Source organism: Muntiacus reevesi, chromosome 2 (assembly GCF_963930625.1).
Source record: "Muntiacus reevesi chromosome 2, mMunRee1.1, whole genome shotgun sequence".
Lineage (NCBI taxonomy): Eukaryota > Metazoa > Chordata > Mammalia > Artiodactyla > Cervidae > Muntiacus > Muntiacus reevesi.
This window is the reverse complement of record NC_089250.1, coordinates 200,602,073-200,621,898: the sequence shown is the minus strand read 5'-3', so window position 1 is coordinate 200,621,898 and position 19,826 is coordinate 200,602,073.

Here is a 19,826-nt window from a genome sequence, read left to right as displayed (position 1 = left end):
ACTGGAGTGGGTAGCCTATCCCTTCTCCAGGAGATCTCCCTGACCCAGGAATCGAACCAGGGTCTCCTGCATTGCGGGCGGATTCTTTACCAACTGAGCTATGAGGGAAGACTTGTCTCCATTTTACAGTTGAGGAAATGGAAGGGTGAGGCACCAAAGGCTTGAGTAACTTGCTGAAGATTCCGCAGCTCAGAAGCCTGGTGAATCCAGGATTCAAACCAGAGCCCAAGTTCTTATCCTCTACACTCTCAGGCCGTTCTCGGTTCTGTAAGATGAGAAGAATAATCATGTTTGCCTTATAGACTTACAATGTTTACAAATTATTTTTATTTTATTTTGGCTTTATTCACATATAATTGACAAATACAATCATAAGATATTTAATTGTACAGCATGGTGATTCAATACACTTATTCTTTGGGAAAGGATTCCATCATCTAGCTAATTAACTCATCCATCACTTCACATATTTATCTTTTTTTTTAAGTGAGAACTACATTTTAAGTTTCCTAAGTTGCACTCTCTTGGCAGTGTTTTTGTTTTGTTGCTTTAAATATTTGTTTATTTATTTGGCTGCACTGGGTCTTAGTTGCAGCACATGGGATATTCATTGCCAAGTTTGGAATCTTTGTTCGGCACGTGGGGATCTTCAGTTGTGGCATGCAGGCTCTTAGCTGCAGCATGTGGGATCTAGTTCCAGGGATTGAACCCAGGCCCCATATACTGGAGCTCAGAGTTTCAACCACTGGACCATCAGGGAAGTCCCACAATACAATGTTATCAATGATGGTCACCACGATTTTTTCTGTTTTCATTTTTTTTTTAAATTGCAGGCTACAGTCCATGGGGTCTCAAGAGTCGAACACAACTTATCGACTAAACCACCACCACTGTAATTGATTCACAATCTTGTGTTAATTTCTCCTGTAAAGCAAAGTGATTCAGTTATACATATATATAATCCTTTAAAATATTCTTTTCCATTATGGCTTATCACAGGATAATGAATAAAGTTCCCTGTGCTATACAGAGAACAAGTAGGAACTTGTTTATCCATTCTGTAGGCCATAGTTTGCATCTGCTAACCCCAAACTTCTACTCCATCCCTCCTTCCCCGCTTGGCAACCACAAGGCTGTTCTCTATGTCTGTGTATGGTTACCGCATTTTACCTTAAATCCTCAGACCTCACTCATTGCATAGCTGAAAGTTCATAGACTTTTTGTGATGGGTAAACTAGACAATCCATGGGAATGTGTTCAGTTAGCACAGAGTGTTTATTCAAAATGAAAAATAAATGAAAACTTAAAGAGGGTTCACAATGCCTAGTGTGTGGAGAGGAAAGGTCTATAAAGTCTCAAATGAGCACTAATACCCACTATTTACCAACTGTAACAGAAGATTCAGGAGGCCACAGCATGCTCTGGGGTGTCACGTAGAACCATTTGTTCTCTGGGGTCCCTTGGAGAGAGACCTCCCTCTCCTCCCCTCCCACCCCGCTTCCTTCCTGCTTTGCCTGGAGCATGCCAGCGCTGCTCAGAGCAACAGTTCAGAGAAGGTAACTGAAGGCTCTTTAGTATCTAGCTCTTTGAGTCACCAAAACAGCATACTTTTTTGTTGAATGGTATGACCAAATCTCAAAAAGAAGCACACACAGGCAAGTGGTCCAGTGTAATCTGGCTTCTAAAGTGTTCTTTGCAAGGGGAGGAGGGGAGGGATAAATTGGGAGTTGGGGGTTGACATATACACATTATTACATTTAAAATACATAACCAACAAGGACCTATTGTATACCATAGGAAACTCTACTCAATATTCTGTAATAGCCTAAAAATGAGAAAAGAATCTGAGAAAAAAATAAGTATATGTATTGATATATATATATACCTTTTTTATATATTAGTTATATATATATATATATACATAACTGAATCACTTTGCTGTATACCTGAAATTGACAACATTGTAAATCAACAATACTCCAGTATAAAATCAAAATTTTAGAAAGTGTTCTTTGATGCACTCTGAAACACAATTTGATTTAATTGGTTCTGGATTAGGTCAATGGAATCTCACTTAGAGCTCTGGTCATCTTTGCTATGTTCTGTCCAGATCTACTCCTGGGACCAACTATTAGAGAAAAACATGTCTCCAGCTCACTGTAGACATCACTGGACAAGCTGAAATTGTTTTCTGTTATGAAGCTGTTTGTTTGCATAGACGTTTTTGTAAATCTTTTTTTTCAAAATTAGGTTAGTATCAATGATACATTTATTCCTTAAAAGTTCCACTTATTATTTCCGATTATAAAAATAACACATAATGCCCAGACAATATTTGGAAAATGTAGGTATGTAAATAAAAGCAGGAACCAAAAATTATCAGTAAACCTGCCAGCACATTTAAAATTTTGATGTATAGTTTCCCAGCATTTGAAAAGTGTCTATCTGATAAAAATGGGGTCACACTTCTAAAAATTGATGTATCATGGCTGTCTTGCTCAGCCATTACTTATTCTTCTGTAACATAAATTTTTGTGTACCTCCATAATAAATATACAGTAGGTTACATTTAATGCAAATTTGAATTACACAGTTAGAAATAGTAGGATATAAAATATTAATTAAGATTTGTTTTATGGGCAAAATTTGAGAGGATGTAAATCTTGCTTTGCCTTTATTTTGGGGAGGGAATTTAATCTTGCATAATGTGAGTTTTGCATTCTGTGCAATCTCCAACTGTACAACCTTTTGCATAAAATGTAACTGTCCTCTGTTACTGTTTATTTAGCCAGCCCACTATTGAAGGTCACTTATTAATGCAATGGGGGTTCCTTGGTGGCTCAGATGGGAAAGAAGCTGCCTGCAATGTGGGAGACCTGGGTTCGATCTCTGGGTTGGGAAGATCCCCTGGAGAAGGGAATGGCAACCCACTCCAGTATTCTTGCTGGGAGAATTTCCTGGACAGAAGAGGCTGGTGGGCTACAGTCCATGCGGTTGCAAAGAGTTGGACATGACTGAGCAACTAACACTGTTATGGCAATGAGTTTTCTTGCAGATAAATCTTTGCATATGCCCATGATTACTCTTCAGGAAAAAAATTCTTAGATGTGGAATTTCTGGGTCGAGGCTTTTGATGCACATTTTCAAAATCCCATTCTTAATGGTGTCAACATTTTTCAACAAATATCTACCTAGTGCTTACTATGTGCCAGGCACTATTCTGAGAACATCCTCATAATGATGATGCGCAATAGGCACTACTATTATCATCCCATTTTACAGAAGAGGAAGCTGAGTCAGCAGTAGTTGCTGGATCATTGAGCTAGTAAGTGCTAGCTGGCTTTGGACTCCTAGCTCTTAACTCCTGGACCACCCCTGCGGCTTCTCTAGCATTTTGAGCAGTAGAGTATGAGGGGGTCATTTTCCTGTACTCTTGCCCACAATGGGGTAATATCTATCTGCTCAAAAGGATTGTGAATATTCAGAAATACTATTTATGCTGGGAAATCAACCCACCTGTTAGGGAACCCTTGACTGAAATCACTCACTTTGGCCAGGGAAGATGATAACCGCTTGCCTGAGTTGTCCTCACAACAGGAGGTCTCAATAAGGAACATGGTGCTGCCACTGAAACTAATTAGAAAAAATCGGGAGGAACCCAAGGAGGGAGGAGATGCCAGTCCATATGTCTCATCAACCTCCCAGAACCCTGGGGGGGGGGGTGCTGGGGACCCCATCTTGGCTGAGAGATATCCATACCACCAGGAAGGACACTGAGTCAGACTGGCCAAAGAAGATGACCGGCCAGAGACAACCTGGAAGCTAACCCATTACCATAAAATCTGAGGCTGCAAGCCACGTGGCAGAGCAGTTCTCCTGGGTTGCCTTACCCTGCTGCTTTCCAGCGGGGTGCCCCTTCCCAGTAAAGCCTTATGCTTTGTCAGCATGTATGCCTCCTGGGACAATTCGTTTCTGCAAGAGGTTCCCCTTTCCTGCGACACTGGTACTATAAGGGAGACAAAGGAAGTTCTAGTTTTTGGCTATCAATGAATTACTAGCCTGTCTGATTTCTTTTTTAAGAAACTGCATCAAAGTACTTTCAGAAGCTTCCCCCAGGCAGAAGAGAGGTTTCATCTTTGGTCTTCTCATAAGAGATGTTTCCAGGGTCCACTTGTTCTTCCCAAATCTCTGCTCACAGCACCAGAATTTTAGGAAGCTCTTCTAAGTTATATGACCCTCTTCTTCCACTGTCTGCTACAGATACCGGCACCATACTTCAAGGACTCTGCAGCTGCCCTGGTCCCCGAGCCAAGGTTCATTGTAGTAAACTTTCACACTTAAAGACTAACAAAGAGGCATGAAACTCTACTCTTCACCCGAGGTAGAGAGCTGAGTTTATTTACCGGCTCTGAGCTCACCTACAGAATGACTAGACTCGCCCCTCTTAGAATACACACGCTAAGTTGCTATAACAAAAATACCCAACAATACATGGCTTTAAAGACTAAAGCAGTTTTTCCTCTCTCATTTAACAGTTCTGAGGTGAACACTTTCCACGCTAGGGTAATTCTAATCTGCATGGTCCATCAGTGACCTATGTGATCATTTTGCTTTCCTTTACCTGCTTAGCATTAAATTCATCAGCGTGGGTCAGGGAAAAGGGAAATAATGCAGTGGAGCCACGCCCACTGCTTAAGGACTATGCGCACATCGCTTCCACTTGCATTTCATTGGCAGAAACGGAATCACGTGAACACACCTAACTGCAAGGGAGGCTGGGAAATATAGTTCAGCCAGATACCCAGAAAGAAGGAGAGGATAGATTTGTGGGCAAGCTAGTGGCTTCCAATGGACCATCCAAACAGGGAACAAACCCAGCAGGGCATCTGTCTGCGCATAGTGAGGTTATCATGATATTTCTCTTTCTTGTCCCTCTCCCTATATCCTATCAGAGGGAGAATTTAACAATAAGATACGTCAGTTCAGTTCAGTTCAGTTGCTCATTCGTGTCTGACTCTTTGCGACCCCATGAATCGCAGCACGCTAGGCCTCCCTGTCCATCACCAATTCCCTGAGTTTACTCAAACTCATGCCCACCGAGTCGGTGATGCCATCCAGCCATCTCATCCTCTGTCGTCCCCTTCTCCTCCTGCCCCCAATCCCTCCCAGCATCAGGGTCTTTTCAAATGAGTCAACTCTTCGCATGAGGTGGCCAAAGTATTGGAGAATAAGATACATAAGCATATGAAATTTATTTAGAGTGCACCAGCCTCATGGATTCTGGAAACTTACTCTTAAAAGCGTGAGTTCATCTTATTTGCATGCGTGCTCAAACTACCGCACAATTGCGCTCACTTCACACGCTAGTAAAGTAATGCTCAAAATTCCCCAAGCCAGGCTTCAGCAATATGTGAACTGTGAACTTCCAGATGTTCAAGCTGGTTTTAGAAAAGGCAGAGGAACCAGAGATCAAATTGCCAACATCCGCTGGATCATCAAAAAAGCAAGAGAGTTCCAGAAAAACATCTATTTCTGCTTTATTGACTATGCCAAAGCCTTTGACTGTGTGGATCACAATAAACTGGAAAATTCTGAAAGAGATGGGAATACCAGACCACCTGACCTGCCTGTTGAGAAACCTGTATGCAGGTCAGGAAGCAATAGTTAGAACTGGACATGGAACAACAGACTGGTTCCAAATAGGAAAAGGAGTACGTCAAGGCTGTATATTGTCACCCTGCTTATTTAACTTATATGCAGAGTACATCATGAGAAAAACTGGGCTGGATGAAGCAAAAGCTGGAATCAAGATTTTCAGGAGAAATATCAATAACCTCAGATATGCAGATAACACCACCCTTATGGCAGAAAGTGAAGAAGAACTAAAGAGCCTCTTGATGAAAGTGAAAGAGGAGAGTGAAAAATTTGGCTTAAAGCTCAACATTCAGAAAACTAATGGCATCCAGTCCCATCACCTCATGGGAAATAGCTGGGGAGACAGTGGCTGACTTTATTTTGTGCGTTAGTTGCTCATTTGTGCCCGACTCTTTGCGACCCCATGGACTACAGCCCACCAGGCTCCTCTGTCCATGAGATTTTCCAGGCAAGGATACTGGAGTGGGTTGCCATTTCCTTCTCCAGGGCATCTTCCCAACCCAGGGATCGAACCCCAGTCTCCTGCACTGCAGGCAGATTCTTTACCAACTGAACTACAAGGGGGGCTCCAACATCACTGCAGATGGTGATTGCAGCCCCGAAATGAAAAGATGCTTACTCCTTGGAAGGAAAGTTATGACCAACCTAGACAGCATATGAAAAAGCAGAGACATTACTTTGTCAACAAAGGTCCGTATAGTCAAGGTTATGGTTATTCCAGTGGTCATGTATGGATGTGAGAGTTGGACTATAAAGAAAGCTGAGTGCAGAAGAATTGATGCTTTTGAAGTGTGGTGTTGGAGAAGACTCTTGAGAGCCCCTTGGACTGCGAGGAGATCCAGCTAGTCCATCCTAAAGGAGATCAGTCCTGAGTGTTCATTGGAAGGACTGATATTGAAGCTGAAACTCCTATATTTTGGCCACCTGATGCGAAAAGCTGACTCATTTGAAAAGACCCTGATGTTGGGAAAGATTGAAGGCAGGAGGAAAAGGGGATGACAGAGGATGAGATGGTTGGATGGCATCACCAACTCAATGGACATGAGTTTGGGTAAATTCCAGGAGTTGGTGATGGACAGGGAGGCCTGGCGTGTTGCGGTTCATGGTGTCGCAGAGTCAGACATGATGGAGCGACTGAACTGAACTGAACTTGCTAAGTCGCTTTCAGTCCTGTCCAACTCTTTGTGACCCCATGGACTATAGCACACTAGGCTCCTCTGTCCATGGGATTTTCCAAGCAAGAATACTAGAGTGGGTTGCCATGCACTCCTCCAGGGGATCTTCCTTACCCAAGGATCAACCTGCATCTCTTATGTCTCCTGCATTGGCATGGGAGTTCTTTACCACTAGAGTAACCAGGGAAGCCCCTTCTTGTTGTCTCTGATTCAAAAATCAGCTCATAGTTAAAAATCAGAACAGAGTACACACACTTTGGAGACAAAAAATTGTGAATGGGAAGCCCAGTTCCATCTCTTACCTACAACTGTGTGACCGCTGGCATGTTCTGTAAACTCTCTTGAGTTTTCATTTGCTGAGAAGAGAGCATGTGGAGAGAACCAGGTACAAATCTCAGCTTCTGTGACAAAGGCACTTCTTTTAATTTATCTGAGCCCCGAGTTTCCTGAAGAAAGGAGGTAATATCCTACCTCTCACTTGGTGGTATAAATAATATATATCCTGTGTGGGGAGGTCAGTATAGGCTCAGGGTACAGAGAAGTTCCGGAAGTTACCTACATTCAGGCTCATTCAGGGCTCCCATCATGACTCTGTCTTCCTCTCTAGGTCAGCCAGCTTCATCCTCAGGCTCTGCACCATGCCTCTGAATGATGATGAGATGGCTGTGACACACTCAGAGGAAGAGCAAAAGCTGCTTCTCTCTCAGACACATGCCTTCGAGTCTCCTTGTCTCTGAAGGGCTATGTGTCTGTGTTTGAACTGGGCTTTGGGGATGAGATCAGCTAATTGGTTTAAGTCATGAGGACCCACTCCTAGAGTTAGGGATGGGGTCACCCCCAAACAATTCTATGGCAGTCATATAGTTCCTCCGAAGTGAAACTGGGCTGTAATTACCAGAAAGGCAGCCAAAACAACAGATGTCCACTATGGAGAATGTGTTTGAAGGATGAGTTAATTGGGCCTCATTATGGCCCAATTTTTGTTTGTTTTTTGAAATTATGAGCTGATTTCTTCTGCTGATAGATGAACTATTCATGGTCTCTGGCAGTTTTCCTTCATAGTCCTCTTAATGGCCTTCTAGAGTTTCTTTTTATTGCTTTGCCCATACCCATGAACACTTTTCTCCCCTGACATCTTTTAACAGCTTTCTGACCCCATGGGTTCATCAGAGACCCCCAAACCATTGGGCTGAAGAGGAACCAAATAGGAATCCATATATTTCTGAACTTGCATTGTTTGTCTTTGAACAAACAATGACATTTTTGTCTCCAGAGTCTGTGATGTACATATATATCATAAGTTCTGGAGACAAAAATTTCACACGTATATGAAATTATATGTGTGTATATACATACACATGTGTATGTTAATATGGATAAGCAAACCTTTAAGCTCTCAGTTTCTCATTTGCAAAATTTGCAATAGAAACAGATACGAAGTTCTTTTTGGCATGAAGACCCTTGGGAGATGCAGTAACAACAAGAATAATGGCCAAAATTAATATGGAGTGCTCCCTACATGCTGTCCTAAACTCTCAGGTATATGGTATTTTATCTCATTTGATCTTCACAACATCCATACTAGTTGTGAACTATTATTACCTCCTTTTGGAGATGAGAAATTGAAGATTAAGTTGGTCACATAACTTGTTCAAGGTCACACATTATTGTTTACTTGGAACTGGAATCCAGGTTGGTCAGATTCCAGAATCTGTGCTCTTAACTGTGCTAAAGTGTCATTGCGGCTTCCACTGGAGAGGAAAGGATTCAGATTTGGGAGTCAGAAGGCTTGCACTTAAATTCTGAATTCAGCACTGTGTGACATTGGGAAAGTTACTTAACCTCTCTGAGCTTTAGTAATATGTAAGATGGACATCATAATTACTACCTATGGGTTAGGGGTTAGAATTAAGATTGTTGAATTAATGGATGTAAAACTTGGGGTGTGTAATAAGTGTTCAACAAAGGACATGTATCATAATAGCCCACTAAACTAAGCTAATTAATAGAATACATTGCTACCAGGCGGACAAGAACTCTGTGAATGAATCCCTGGCTTCTGAGTCACTGCTCTGAAGGCTCATCATAAATAAGTATGTTTGTGAAAGAAATTGCCTTTAATAAAACTTCACCCGTTTCAAACTGAGAAGCATGCATTTGACACAGACAATTGACAAGTGATGAAACAGGGATAATATTTTTAAAAAACTCATAGCAATGAATGCTGTTTTGCAAACAGAAGTGTTTTTCCTCTTTCAGTGATCTGAGTCATTTTTCCTCTTAAGGGGAACAGTTTTCTCTATTAAGGCTCATTCATGAGATTTGTGTTCACAGGAAAGAGGAGGGATGAAAACCTCTGCTGGCACAAGGAAAGCCATAGGATGGGGGAGATGGAGGATGGGACCCATGAGGAGTTCTGAACAGGGCGGGGGAGTGGAGCAAAGGCCTTCTTTCTGGCCTGGGGGGTTGGACCTAAAAGTATCAGAAAAGAGGAAGGAAATGGGATCAGACAAGTGTGTGCAGTCTCCCTGCTTGGGGGATCAAGACTCCTGATGGATAGGGTGGAGGATGTGGGTTAGAAACAATTAGTAGCATTTAGGGGAAATACTAGAATAGTGGTGCTTGGGCCATAATCCCCATTTAAGGTTCTGGGGGTGAAGACATAGAGAGCCCCACACCACTGTGGGGAGGCTATATTTATACTGTTGAGGGTTTGGTTGCCAATGTCAAGAGGGGCTTTGCTGGTGTCTTGAGACCCTATCAATTCCCCAGTGCCTGGGAACACCTAGCCCTCTCCTCCACCATCACCAATAACAAAGCAAGTGAACTTCCCTGACCAGGGATATAACCTGTGCTCCTTGTATTGGAAGCACAGAGTCTTAACCACTGGATCACCAGGGAGGTCCCAGAAACTGGGTTCTTGAAGATGCTTTTGGACTCCTGAAATGACCACCTTACTTCTACCTTCCTTGGTATATAAGAGAATGTGAAGTGAAAATCGCTCAGTCATGTCTGACTCTTTGCAGCCCCATGGACTATACCATCCGTGGAATTGTCCAAGCCAGAATACTGGAGTGGGTAGCCATTCCCCTCTCCAGGGGATCTTCCCAGCCCAGGGATTGAACTCAGATCTCCTGCATCACAGATGGATTCTTTACCAGCTGAGCCACCACGTTTGCTCAATAGGGCTCTTATTATGTAAGAGAATACATTCCCCAAGTTAAAGCTGTTTGAGATGAATATCTTTTACTTGCAGCCAAAAGCATCCTAAATGAGGCAGAATGTGGATAAATTTTTGACCTTGCAACTCTTGCTTCATAAATATATCTTCATATAATGTGGCTGTAAGAAGGAAAATGGTGTTAAGTCATTAACTTTGAAAACCACTTGGATCACTTCCTTCGGGCAAGCTTTATTCCCAGACTGTTGAGCCGTCTGGGTTTGACAGCAGCATCAACTTCACATGGTTAACACCTCCCCTTACTTGCCTTCAAAAGCTTTCCTAAGGGAAGAGATGAAGCCATACTTGTTAATTCTTCTTGAACATGAAAAAAGGGATTCTTTTTGCCCTTTTAAAATGTATTATTAAAATGTAAAAAAAAATATGTTCTTCTAGAGTTGCCTGGAAAGTGAACTGGAAGCAGTTAAACATCAAACTCACTGCCAATTTTTGGCTTTAGCTAGAATCACCTTTGCCTTTTCCTATGGGAGAAAGTCTTAGAACTAAAAGAATTTCAAGAACTGGATTTTAACTGCTGAGCTGACCAGAGATAGGAGGCTAACAGCGACTGGAGCTGTATAATTTGGTTCTCTTTTTAACATTCAAAGTTCTCTCTGACTCTCCAAAATTGTATCTACTTTGGTTGAGCTTATTTTTTCCCCTAATCAAATGACATTTCTTGGAACTCATCATCACATATGCCTACTTACTTTGTGCAATTATTTCAGGATAATTTACTAGCTGGGGGAAAAGAGGGAGGGCAGGAAGGATGGAAGGAAGGATAGAGGACAGGAGGGAGAGGGAAGAGGGGGGAAGGACTAATCCTTTCAGGGACTGTTTTCATTACAAAATGTCCCAGAATTTCATATCCAATGGACCTGCAATCCTCAAGCCATGTCTTTCTTCGTGGAAATGCTGTTACTTCTTCTTGTTTAACTTTAATCTAAAGTAACTTCAAGAGATGAGTTGAAGGCTGGGGTAGATAGAAGATGCAAAGTTGTCACTAGTTCAACCCTGTTCCAATTTGAACAAGCTCAGATATTATTTGATTTCTACTGGGGGCTTTGAAAACACTTATTGGAAAAAACATTTCCATTACAAAATACAGTTAGAAAATGACAGTGTTATATAAGAACAAACAAGTGCATACAATTCAAATATCATTATATCTTGATCTTTAGTGTCATGTATGTCTTTCATACAAAGTAGTAGGTAAGAATCAAACTTAAATTAATAATATTGTAATAGTTGGAGTAGTTGCTATTCAGTGTAACATAAACCCCAGCTATTTAGTGGTTTAGTGTTCTAGACATTATGTGTCACTCATTCAATGCCTACACTTAGTCAGTAGTAGCTTTCCTTGTAATCTTTCAGGGACTCAGCTCTATTAGTTATCTACTGCTGTGTAACAAATTATCTAATGAAAACACTTGTTATGTCACATAGTTTCACAGGGTCAAGAATTTGGAACTGCCTTAGATGAGTGATTATGGATAGAATCTCTCACGAATAAAATATCTTATATTCAAGATATTGGCCAGGGTTGCTGTCATCTGAGAACATAACTGGGACTGTAGTTTCTGCTTCCAAGATGGTGAACTCGTGTGACTGTAGGTAGATGCTGGTTGTTGGTAAGAAGCTGTAGTTCCTTACAGCTGCTTGAGTGTCCTTACAACATGGCATTGGCTTTCTTCAGAGGAGTGATTAAAGATAAGACAAAAACTACATTTTTTTTTTTTTTTTTGGTTGCACCCCATGGCTTGTGGGATCTTAGTTCCTCAATCAGGAACTGAACCTGGGTCCTCAGTAATGAGAACTTGGAGTCATAACCACTGGACTGCCAGGAAATTCCTTACAATGTCTTTTATGATTTATCTTCAGAAGTCATACTTCATCATTTCCATTAAATCCTATTGATTACACAACTCAATCATGGTCAGTTACAGAGGTGGATATACGAGTCTGAATACTTGCAGATAAGCATCATTGGCAACCATATTGGAGGTTGGCTACCACACTAAGCTCCTTCTATCTTTCCTCTTCCTCTGCCTGGAAGCAGAAAATGCTAAAACCCAAGAGCGTAAATGAGCCCCTCCCAAAATTGGGAGGCTTTTGTGGACCAGGATAAGAAAATGTACACATTGCCAGTCTCTTCTGTCCTCCACTATCTCCTGGAGTTTGATCAAATTCATGTCCACTGAGTCAGTGATGCTCTCTAACCATCTTATCCTCTGCTGCCCATTTCACTTTAGGCCTTCAACTCTTTTCCAGCATAAGGATCTTTTCCAATGAGTCAATTCTTTGGAATTGGTTGCCAAACTATTGGAGCTTCAGGTTCAATAAGTCCTTCCAGTGAATATTCAGGGTTGATTTCCTTTAGGATTGATTGGTTTGGTCTCCTTGCAGTCAAGGGGCTTTCAAGAGTCTTCTCCAGTGTCACAATTGGACGAGATCAGGCACGTTCAGGGTGGTATGGCCATAGACTGCAGCGTCACAATTGGAAAGCATCAATTCTTCGGCATTCAGCCTTCTTTATGGTCCAACTCTCACATCCGTACAAGACTACTGGAAAAACCACAGCTTTGCCTGTATGGACCTTTGTCGACAAAGTGATATTGCTGCTTTTTATTACACGGTCTAGGCTTGTCATAGCTTTTCTTCCAAGAAGCATCTTTTAATTTCTCAACTATATGGTGTCCCAACTATAAAGGTGGCTGGGAAATGTCATACTGTGTTGGAAACAGCCAACAATCTTAAACCATGGAATGGAAAGCATGAGCATTTGGTGGAAAGATAATTGTCTCTGCCATAGGAAGGCTAAGAAGAAAACATACATAGAATGGTTAATGTAATGGCATAGAACAAATGCTCAATGAATGCTAACCATTATATAGAGTTCTTCTGATGACCTAATGCCTACCTAAATCTTAGCATGTATTGGGGTTAAAGTAGATGTTTATTGTCTGAATGAATGAGTTAAGGTAATGGATGTACAATGGACATACGTGTATGTGTGTGCTCAGTTGCTCAGTTGTGTCCAACTCTTTGTGACCCTATGGACTGTAGCCCCCTAGGCTCATCTCTCCATGGAATCTTCCAGACAAGAATACTGGAGTGGATTTCTATTTCCTTCTCCAGGGGATCTTCCTGACCCAGGGATTGAGCCCCTGTCTCCTGCATTGGAAGGGGGTTCTTTACCACTGAGCCACCTGAGAAGCCCTTACAATGGACGTACAAAAGAGTACAAGTGGGAGGAACTGTAATCGATGTTTTTGAGCTACTAAGTTGTAAGGCTAGCCTTATTAAGGTATAGATCTTCCTTTGGAAATAGATATTACTATTCTCATTTCAGTTGAGGACAGACATAGAGAGAGCAAATACCTAAGGACTTCCTTGGTGACTCAGCTGGTGAAGAATCCGCCTGCAATGCAGGAGACCTGGGTTCAATCCCTGAGTTGGGAAGATCGCCTGGAGAAGGCAAAGGCTACCCACTCCAGTCTTCTGGCCTGGAGAATTCCATGGACTATATAGTCCATGGGATCGCAAAGAGTCAGGCACGACTGAGTGACTTTCACTTTCAAGGCTTTGTGGGCCATAGAGTCATTGTTGCAATTATACATCTCTGCCATTGTAGTGTGTGAGCAGCCATGGACAATATGAAAATGGATAGGTGTGACTGTGTTCCAATAAAGCTTTATTTACAAAACAGATGGTGGCCCAGATTTGGCCCAGTTTTCTGGGCCTTGCTCTACAGTACTAAGAAAGCAAATGACTAGAAATAACAATATGGATAAATCTTTGAAAGTTATTGAATGAAAGAAGACAGACATATAAGAGTTCCCTGGTGGCCTAGTGATTAAGATGTATTGCTTTCACTGTGGAGGACTGAGTTCAGTCCTTGGTCAGGGAACCATCCTTCATGTTGTGTAGCCAAAATGCAGGAAAAAAAAAAGATAGACACAAAGAAATCTTCTATTTATATACAGTTCAAAAGCAGTAAAAATGAAATAATATTGTTTAAGGGTGTATATTGAGGTGGTGAAACTATAAAGCAAATTGAGGAATTGATCATTTAAAAATCAGGATGTTTATTATCTCTGGAGAGTGAGGAGTGGTTGGAATTGGGAGGGAACACAGGAAGAACTTCTGGGGATGCTGGCAATAAGCATATTTCTTGACCTGATGGTGGTTTCCTAGGTATTCACTTTATACAATCTGTTCCATTGTATATTTATGTTTTATGTACAAAGAGTACATTCTATTTCTTGATATATGATGAAGAAAAATGAAGATTAAGAGTTGTGCACCATGTTCTTATGCTCCATTAACTAATTGAAATCCCCTTTCTTTGGTTAACAGATATTAGCCTTTGTTTCTACATCATTTTTTATTAGTCAACTCATTGGTATTCAGCCCTGGCTGCATAATCAAAATCTCCAAGGGAGTGTGTCTTCCTCCCAAACATAGTTGCCTGAGCCCATCCTCTTAAGATTTTGCTTTAGCAGAGCCAGGTGGGAGCCTAGCTAGGCCTTGGTAGTTTGCAGACACTCCCCAAGCAATAGTGATAAGCAGCTGGGGTGGAGAGCCTCTGGTTTCAGCTCCTGCTATCTCATTGCAATTTTTGCAGAGTATTCCCCTCAGTCACACACTTCACCCCCAATACTCATCCAAGCTGACAAGTTGAGCATTTTATTTTTAATTGCATTTGCCTTGAAGTTAGTTTGCCTTTGAGTAAAAAAGACTGGTCTTATTGAAGGTGTTATCTTATCTGGCATTTATTCTAGCTTCCCATTCACCTCTTCCTAAACTCCAGCACCTTGACACTTCCTTTTCGGTACATTCATTTCCTTATTTTAAGCCCAGTGCACATTCTTGGCTCCTTACAGCCAATCCCATCACTCTTTTCTCCCCTGTGCTGTAGCGGGCTTGCCACCCACCCCAGCGTAGATAAGTGCCTGTTTATCCTTTGCCTTTGTTTCTGGGCTTTAAGTCAGTTTCCTATCACGGGGAAACATTCCTTCCATCCTCTGCTGACTCATCTTTATCAGCATTTACTGGAGAACCTTATCAATAGCCTTTTGAACAGCGATGTAAATTAAATTTATTCCTCTTATCCTCCTTCTTTATTTACCCTTCCAAACATCACTAGCAATTGCAAAATATTCCAGATTGACTTCCTCTTGGAGAAAGCACTGCACTTCTTCCCAGTAGATTTAAAATAAATGTTTGATCGTTTGTTCGTTGGAAGGTAATCTCCATTTCTGCTCAAGTCAGGGTAACTGTAAGTCCCTGTTTGCCTTAGACAGTTCTGCCTTATCCCTGGTAATTGTTAATGGTGCCCCCTTTTACTTGAAGGAAAAAAAAGAAGTTAGGACGATGCATTTTATGATCACCTTATTAAAGTCTATTATCAAGTATACTTGAAAGATAACTAGAGGAAGAGGAAGAGACTGGATCCTCATCCTAAGAGGCACAGACTAACTGTGTAGGTTTGATCATTATAAACCCTCACTCTCAAAGTGTGGTCTCCAGACTAGCAGCATAAGCATCACCCGGGAGCTTGTGAAAAATGCAGAGTCTCAGGCCCAGTCCAGACCTACTGAACTAGAATTTTCATGTGAATAAGACTCCCAGGTGATTTGGATGCACGTTACAGCTATTGAAGCACTGTCCTAAACCTCACTAGGCTTCAGTTTATTAGAAAAATAAAAATTGTCCAGCCTCCACATGGCATTAAAATTATATCAATGCATACATCTTGCTCTGTTTTAATAACCCACAGAAACAACAGAGAAGTATATTAAAAACATGTACTTACATGGTGGATGACTTGCTTTTCTTTAAAAAAAAAATGTGGGAGAGAACAAGATGGCAGAGGAGTAGGTGGATGTGGAGTACATCTCTCTCCACGGATACCTCAGGAATACACCTTCAGACACAGAAGTGCATGCAGAACACCAGCTCAGAGTGGAGAGCAGTATCTGACCAGTAGAAAAGAATATATAGAACCACGCAAACCTTGGTAGGATGAAGGAACTAGGGGGAAAAACAGGAGTGTCAGTTGGACTGGACCTGCCGGTGGGGGAACTGAAGCAGGGGTCCGATCCCCACATCGGGGCAATTGTTTGAATCAGAGGAGAAACATTTAAGGCTGAGAGTGAAACAGCTGATCTGTGGTAGCTAAATGGAATGAGAATCAGACAGTCCTTGCCACAGCCATATATACCCCAGACAGGGATGCAGGTGCTCTGGAGGGCTCAGCAGCTGGGAGTTGGAGTTTAGGGACTGTGGAGCAATCCCAAGGTGAGGGTTGCTGTTGACTGTGGAGAGACAGATCGAGGGGATGTGAGGGAGGAGATTGTGGTGGGAAATGGCTGTGGAGGAAAGCCAGGCAGCCATGGAAGCAAGGCGATACTGCTGAGTCACGCATAGCGGGTGGAGCCATCACCATAGCCTCTGTCCCCACACGCCAGCATCGGCAGCTGAACAATGGAGAGGCTGGCCCATCAAATGCCTGATGCACTGAACTACAGAGTAGGACCCCACCCAGGGTGCCCCTTTAAGGGCCTGATGTGCCAATCCACAGAGTAGGACCCCAGGCAGGGGGTCCCCTCTATGTGCCTGACGCGTCCAACAGCAGAGAAGGACCCCAGCCAAGGGAGCCCTCTAAGTACCTGAATGGGCGGAGCTACGGAGAAAGACTGGCCAAAGAGGCCTTCTGATCGCACCTACAAGAGGCTCAAAAGAAGACTCAGATAGGGCCATAACTCCTGTGGTGGAGACAGTCCGTGTCCCTGCACATTTGGTGCCGCCAGGGTCCTCGCAAGTCAAGCAGCTGCGCCACCTTCACGCTCAACACTCACTGGGGCAGCTGCCACAGGCAAAAAAGTCTTGTGTCTATGTGAGCAGGATCATTTTGGTCGTGTCCAACTCTTTGCGACCCTGTAGACTGTGGCCTGCTAGGCTTCTCTGTCAGGGAGGGGGGTTCTCCAGACAAGAATAACGGAGCATATTGGCCAATACTGTTTGCCATACCTTTCTAGAGCACCGTATTTCCTGCTGCCCTAGCCGCCAAGCCCCCTGAGTACCGGGTGCTGCCAGAACCCCTGAGGCCCAAGCAGCTGCGCCACCTCCACACCTGGCCCTCACAGGGGCAAACCCAAGTCCTCCTGGGCAGCCTCAGGAGCAAACCCCAGAGGACGACCCACATGCAGAGGTGCAAATAAAACCACAAGTGAAACCCAGGAGCAGTGTGGCTAAGGAAGAGGACCCAAAACCTTCCCACGCTGCAGATTAAATCCACATGACCAACTAGGCAGTCTGTGTCTATGGAATATATATAAGGTCATTGAGAGCTCCCACCAAAGAAAACACACTAGTTCTGACAGCTGTGGACATTGGAGGCAAGAACACACAGGAGAAGCACCAGATTAGAGTCTGAGATGCCCCACAGCAGGTCCAGAGATCAGCACGGTGTTGGAGGGCATCCTAGCGAGGTGTGAACTGTGACTCCCAGGGAGGGAATGGACGCTGACAGCAGTGACTCAAGAAAAACACCTATTATTCTTATGTCTTGACTTGTTCTATAGATTCTGTTGGATTTCTTTTTCTTTTTTTCCCCTCCCTTCTCTCTCCCCCCCTTGCTCTGTTGTAGTTGTCGAGTTTATTGGCACTATGAAATCCAATTAAGTTTTTGAGCTTTTTCTTTGTTTTTTCCTCAGTCACATTTTTTATTGTTATAAATCTCTGCCTCTACATTGGGCTTCTGCAGTTCTATGGAGCTTTCTTTTTTCTTTTTTCTCTCTTTTTTTTTAATTTTAATTTTTTAAACCTATTATTATTTTTTCTACATTTATTCCTTTGTTTGCTTTTCCTACTGTTCTTTCCCCCTTGCAGTTAATCTTTAATGTTAATCTTCATCTGCTGCTACTGCTAAGTCGCTTCAGTTGTGTCCGATTCTGTGTGACCCCATAGGTGGCAGCCTATCAGGCTCTGCCATCCCTGGAATTCTCCAGGCAAGAACACTGGAGTGGGTTGCCATTTCCTTCTCCAATTCATGAAAGTGAAAAGTGAAAGTGAAGTCGCTCAGTTGTGGCCGACTCTTCGCGACCCTATGGACTGCAGCCTACCAGGCTCCTCTGTCCATGGAGATTTTCCAGGCAAGAATACTGGAGTGGGTTGTCATTGTCTTCTCCAAATCTTCATCTAACTCTATTTAATTTTGCATTTCTGTTCTTTCTTTCTTTCTTTTCCTCTTAACATATTTGTTAGTTTTGTTTTCATTGCTTTATTCCCCACTTGGCATCTGGCTTTAGTTTTGTTTTCCAGTCTGTGCTTTAGTTAGTTTTGTTCTGTTAGATATAATTTTTGGTTTCTTTTGTTCGTGGGTCAATCTATTCTATTTTATTTTTGTCGGACTGTTTTGATTTTGATTATGGGTGTATATGTATATGTGTATATTCAGTCACACTTTTTATTATTGGTATAAACCTCTGCCTCTATGTTGGGCTTTTGCAGTTCTGTGGAGTTTACTTCTCTTCCTTTTTTCTTTCTTCTTCTGTTATTTTTTCCTCTTGTAATTTTAATTTTTAGTTTTTTAAACTTATTATATTTTTTCTACATTTATTCCTTTGTTTACCTTTCCTACTGTTCGTTTCCCCTTGTAGTTAATCTTTAATGTATATAAATCTCCTTCATCTACCTCTATTTAACTTTGCATATCTATTCTTTCTTTCTTTTCTTTCTTTCCTTTCCTCTCAACACATCTGTTAGTTTTGTTTTCATTGTTTTATTCCTCACTTGGCACCTTGTTTTAGTTTTGTTTTCCAATTTGTACTTTAGTTAGTTTTGTTTTTAACAGGTAAACATAATTTTTGGTTTCCTTCGTTCGCCGGGTCAATCTGTTGTACTTTATTTTTTTTGATTGATTTGACTTTGCTCATGGGTGTATATGTATGTGTGTATATTTCATTATTTTAATTATTATTTGCCTGATTTTGTAACTGCCATTTTTCTGAGGTTCATCTTTGATTTCTCATTTTTGGATATTTGTTTTAATCTCATTTAATGCCACAACAAACCACTTGTGGAATGTTTGTTCCTGAACAGAGATCAAGCCCTGAACCTTTGGAGTGGGAGCATTGACTCCACAACCCTAGACTACCGGAGAACTAACCCTAGGGAGTATAAAATGGTGAGAACTCACACAAAGGAAACCACTTGAATACAAGACATTGCATCACCCAACCACTAGTAGTAACCTGTGCAGGATGCCTCATCTAAACAACAAACAAAACAAAATTACAAAGCCACTCATCAGCAGACAGGATTGCCACCTCACTCAGCCTGGACCATCAGAGGAAAAACAAATAAAAAAATAAGCAAACAAAAACTCAGCACAAATCTCACCGTATACAAAGCTTACACAAACCACTGGACCAACCTGCAGAGGGCAGAAACCAAAAGGAAGAAAGAATTCAACCTCGAAGACTGGGAAAAGGAGACCTCAAACACAGTAAGTTAAAAAAAAAAAAATGAAAAGGCAGAGAAATATTACACAAATGAAGGAACAAACTAGACACACAGAAGTCCAAATAAATGAGGAAGAAATAGGCAAACTACCTGAAAAAGAATTCAAAATAAAGACAGTAAAGATGATAAAAAACCTTGAAAACAAAATGGAGAAAATGCAAGAATCAGTTAAGAAAGACCTAGAAGAATTAAAGAATAAACATACAGACACAAACAACACAATTACTGAAATTAAAAACACTCTA